A 5,208-nucleotide genomic window follows, 5' to 3' on the forward strand; every position below is an offset into this window, starting at 1 on the left:
AGGTCGAAGTCTAAAGTGAAAGGTAACATTATTCTACTTCCTAAATCAAGAACCAAACAAATGAAACACTAGGGAGTGGGGATCAACATGCATTCATGATAATCAAGCTAATTAGGGAGTCAAGCAATCCAAGCAATGCAAAGACAAATAGTAGGAGCAATTAGGGACATTCAACTAATCATCCTCACACTCTTTAACATAGATTTCTCTAGTGCTAAACAATATGAAGAAACATAATCAAATACTCAACTAATTATGATCAAACCGATATCAAGTGGTCATGTCAATCAATTCAATCATGCAATCAATGCTAGCAATCATGGTTAGCTACTCCAATCAAACTTATGCAACTTGCAAACCTCTATGAATCAATTTAATCACAACACAAGAACTACTCAAATTCCCAAATCAACCTCAATCCATCAACAACACATGCTTACCCACACCCTAGCAAGTAAACTACTCAAGAAACATCATCATCAAATCTACTATCAACTATAGAGAACAAGAATCAACAAAATATCAAGAACAATTACTCTAATCAAACATCAAATATCAAAATCAAACCAAACAAACATCAAATTAAACAAAACAATTGAATGAGATAGAGTTTAGAAATGCTCATTGATAATTAGGAAGATCTCCAACACAATTGTCACACTTGCATCTTCAATCTCTCAATCACCATTGAAATTCCTCACTTTCTCTCTCTAAAACTACTCCTAATCTACAGAGAGAAGCTCTCAACCTAAGAGAGAGAAAACTATTCTAAAACTAAAGAATTACATGAATGAAGAATAAAGGAAACCAAAAACTATATAAACAAAAGGAGAAAAGAAGCTTAAAAATCGTAAAAGACCCGGAAACCCGCGCCCGCGGAGAAATCGGCCGCGCCCGCGGAGGGGAACGGACACCCCGATAGCCGCGCCCGCGGCCCAAGCCCGAGCCCGCGGGGCCAAGGCCCGCGCCCTCGGGACAACCGCGGGTGCTTACTGCCCAAATACGGCAGTTTTGGAGCAGCAGCAACCCCGCGCCCGCGGGTACTGTAGCCCGCGCCCGCGGCAGTTTTCCTGGGCCAACTTCAAAAGGCTGTAACTTCCAATCTAAGAATCGTATGAAGGTGTGCGACCTATCATTGGAAAGATCTTCAAGTCTAGTTTCCAATCCAACTTGAATCACCCTAATCCGATCTGTAGAACTTGAGATATGACTAAAACAATGCACAAAGGTCCTATTTGATACTTTGCAATCCTTCGTTTTCCTTTGTTTCAAACTCAAATTCAATTCCAAAAAGTGCATATTGATCCTAGTAGGTGCTATTTTCAATTCCCATGCATATAGCCCGCGACGTACCTACAAAACAAGACAAAGAAACAGAGAAGCAAGAGAAATAGCCGAGAAATGAATAAAATGATAAGAAAACCATTAAAAGCATGCATTTCTCTAAACTAACACAAAAACACGCGAATCGAGCATTATTCTCTAAAAACACGACATAAACGACTACAAAGGAGCATAGAAATATAAAGAAAACATAGCCTAAAGGTGCCATAAATGGCACGGATCAAATTACAAAAATACATAACAGCACGTAGTCCGTATTTTCTATCCTAGTCAGGTCCCACTAGTTGCCATTTCATAAAACCTGTGAGAGAGAGAGAATATATATATTCCATTCATCCATTCACTATTTGTGAATGGCCCATGCAATTTACAAAATTAACAACAAGTAAAATGCATTCAAACAACGCGCGCACTAGTAACTAATCTAGGTGGTTAATCCGATTAACACACCTAATTAAAACTAGTCAAAGTTGTTTAACCGATTATATAAATTACGTCATTAATAATTGGAGCTCCCACTAAATTCCGCATTTCCTTAATTAATACAATTAATTAAGTCGGTAGCACCCAAATTTGTCAAAATGAAATTTTGCCAATGCCGCTCAAAAAACCGAGGCCTAGCCTCCCAAAATTTTAATTAAAATGAACAAAATTAATTAAAATAAATAAACGACAAAAAATAATTAACATCAAGCCTACTACGGCTAATCACCTCACCGCACCAAGCATACGCACACGCCAAGACCACGAACACACGGCCCACGGCACACGGCCGCGAGCCGCTGCCACAGCACAGCCGCGCGTGGCTGCTGTTGCCGCGCGTGAGCTGCTGCTGTGCGTGGCTGCTGCCGCGCGTGTGTGATGAGTGACATTTATGGCACTCATTTGGTCCCTTTTTGGATGAATTCTATTTCATTTTATCTCTCTTTTCTTTAGTTTTCCTTAGTTTTATTCTAGTTTTCTTCATTTTATGCTTTTTGTAGTTAGTTTCTCTATTTTTTGCATTTTTCTAGTTTACTTGCTATTTTTCCCTTTTACTTGCTTTTTATCCTTTGATTGTAGGTTGTGATTGATTGTCCAAGGATTCCCGAGCTTCCTCTCCATAGTTTTCCATTGATTTTCATGCCTAAAGCTTGTGCAAGAAGTCTCAAGTCAAAGGGAGGTCTAAGGAGCATGCTTCAAGGTCTTGTATATGCCTTCCTCATGGCTTATACTCTTCAAGAAATTCAAGAAAGTTCCTGCCTACTTTGTCCTCCATCACCATCATCTAGGATATGTGCACCGCATGAGTTAGGACGAAGAAGAAGAGAAGGAAGCAGCAGAGATGTGCGGGCGCACTCTGAGTGCGGCCGCACACCAGGTGCGTGCGGGCGCACCTGTCTGGGTGTGCTCCCGTGCGCACCATTCTCTCTCCTCCGAGCGCCCGCACCGGCGTGGGTCTATTTTTGGACGACTTTCCCAACTTCCTCTTTGCATTTTGTAGTTATTTCCTTCCTTTTATAGGGGAGAGATTAGATCTTCATAAGGTAAGAATTAAATTAGATTAGATTCTAGAGAGAGAAAAAACTAGTTCTTAGCATTTTTAGAGAGAGAGAGTGTGGGTTTGATGATTGATGATTGAAGATTGCTACATTTGATTTGATTTCCATCCAGTTTGTAAGGATTCTTTACTCTTTAATGCAATTTAATGTTTGATTTCATTAGTATTATTGTTTGATTTGGTTAATTGATAGTTTGATTGATTTTGAATGAATTTGTTGGTTTCAATTTGATTTTAATTGATGAATTTTGGAATGATGATTAGTTTAGCTTTGATTTTAATGTTCTTCATGGATTGTGAGTAGTTTGTTTGCTAGGGTAGTGGTGAAGCATGTATTGATGATGAATTGAGATTAATTTGGGGGAAATTGATTGAGTTGATAATGTGATTAAATTGGTTGATTGATTTTGTGCATGTGTGTGCTTGATTAGGCTTGATCACCCTTGTTATTCACACTAGATTGCATTGTGAGCTCACATTGATACGGACCATTGATTTGTGGCTTACATTTACTCGATTGAGATATCTTGTGATGTTTCCTAGCTAGTGTTCGATGTAGTTGACGCTAATTAGACCTCTAGGAGAATAGCTTGATGTACTCTCTTGGTTGCAATTTCGGTTTTCCCTCACATTGCTTGACTTGATTGGTTGATTCCCCAAGTTGATTGAACTTCATTGTTGATGCATGTGGATCCATTCCCTTGTGCCTTAGCATTGAATTAGTACTAGCCTTTTTCATTGCCTAGTTTAGTTCTAGTTTCTACCATAAACCCCTACTAGACTTCGGAATAGCTTGACTTACGCATCGTGCATTCGACCTCCATTCCTTTGGGTTCGACCTTGACTTACCACTACACTTTATAGGGGTTAGTTGAGTTACAAATTTTTTTTGATTGGGTGGGGTGGTAGCCTAACGACCTACCGTTCTTCATCCCATCAAAATGGCGCCGTTGCCGGGGAATGGTGCTTTGAGTGCATGTTGTTGTTGAGTCTATTCCACTCTATTTGCAAAATACAAAAAGATTTTACACTTTAGGCTACACTTGTAGCCGTGCTACTAATATTTTCTTTGAGTTTTGTGTGCATAGATCCCAAGCCATGGGAGGAAATTCAAGAGTTGCCTTGAAGGAACTAGGAGTGCCCGGTGCATATAGGTGTGAGAGCGGCATAGCTCCACTTACAACACCGGAAATTGACTTTGAAATTCGGCCGACAATGATCACCCTAATCGAGAGGAGACAATATAGTGGGGCTAAGAATGAGAGCCCATTGAACCATCTTAAGGAGTTTGAAAAATATTGCAACACTATCAATGTCAATGGAGTTTCTCAAGAGTTTATCCGCCTTAAGTTGTTCCCTTTCTCTCTCATAGGAAGATCTTTGGAATGGCTAGACAAAGAAGTGAAGCCCAATTCCTTGAAGACATGGGATGATTTCACAAAAGCTTTCTTGTCCCGTTTCTACCCACCAAAGAAGACGGCGGAGGCTAGAACCTTAATCCAAAGTTTTAAGCAATTACCTAGAGAGAATCTCTATGAAGCATGGGAGAGGTACAAGGACTACCAAAGGGAATGCCCTCACCACGGAATTCCAACATATCAAGTGATCCAAATCTTCTATAGTGGTTTGAGCTTTTAAGGTAGATCGAGCCTAGATGCCGAAGCCGGAGGACCAATCATGAACAAGACGGAAGAAGAGGTTGTGGATGTAATAGATGATGTGGTAAGGAATTACATGGATTGGCATGATGTAGAGAGGGAATCGGCAAGCACAAGTTGCTCAACCGATCAATCTTATGTCATCAACGAATTGTCCACAATGGTCTCGGAGTTAGGAAAGGAGGTGGATTCTCTCAAGAACAAGCTCGAGAGTCATTCACAAGCTTCTAGTCATCCCTCCCAATTTAAGGGGAGAGGTACATCTTCCTACTCTAACCCTCTTTTTGCTTCTTGTTGCATGATTAGAGAATGCTTGGTTTGTGATATGTGTGGAAAGAATGATCATGATGCTTCTAATTGCTCCAATGTTCCTTGTGATAGATATGATGGATATGAGAATGTGCATGTGAATTGTGATGACAATAATGATTTTGGACCTAGATTTAATGCTCAAAAGATTGTTGGGAATAGGAATTATCACAATAATGGGAACTATGATAATTACAACCAAAAGAGTGGTAATGGTAACCGTATGACCCAAGAATTTTGTGGTAACCATAACAACTTTTGTTGTAATGATCAAAGCTATGGCCAAGAATATGGGGATCATAACCAAGGGTATGGTAACCATAATAAAAATTCCGGCCAAAATCATGGTAAGGGTAA

General features: G+C 39.9%; 1 non-coding gene across 1 annotated transcript; it reads right to left on the reverse strand.

The window, feature by feature from the left end:
* Positions 1–4,367: 4,367 nt before the first annotated feature.
* Positions 4,368–4,473, reverse strand: LOC145599908 (small nucleolar RNA R71). The gene has a single exon (XR_014104155.1). It is a non-coding gene; the product is annotated as a small nucleolar RNA R71 (small nucleolar RNA).
* Between the last annotated feature and the right edge of the window lie 735 nt (positions 4,474–5,208).

This window comes from Chenopodium album, chromosome 20 (assembly GCF_948465745.1).
Source record: "Chenopodium album chromosome 20, dcCheAlbu1.1, whole genome shotgun sequence".
Lineage (NCBI taxonomy): Eukaryota > Viridiplantae > Streptophyta > Magnoliopsida > Caryophyllales > Amaranthaceae > Chenopodium > Chenopodium album.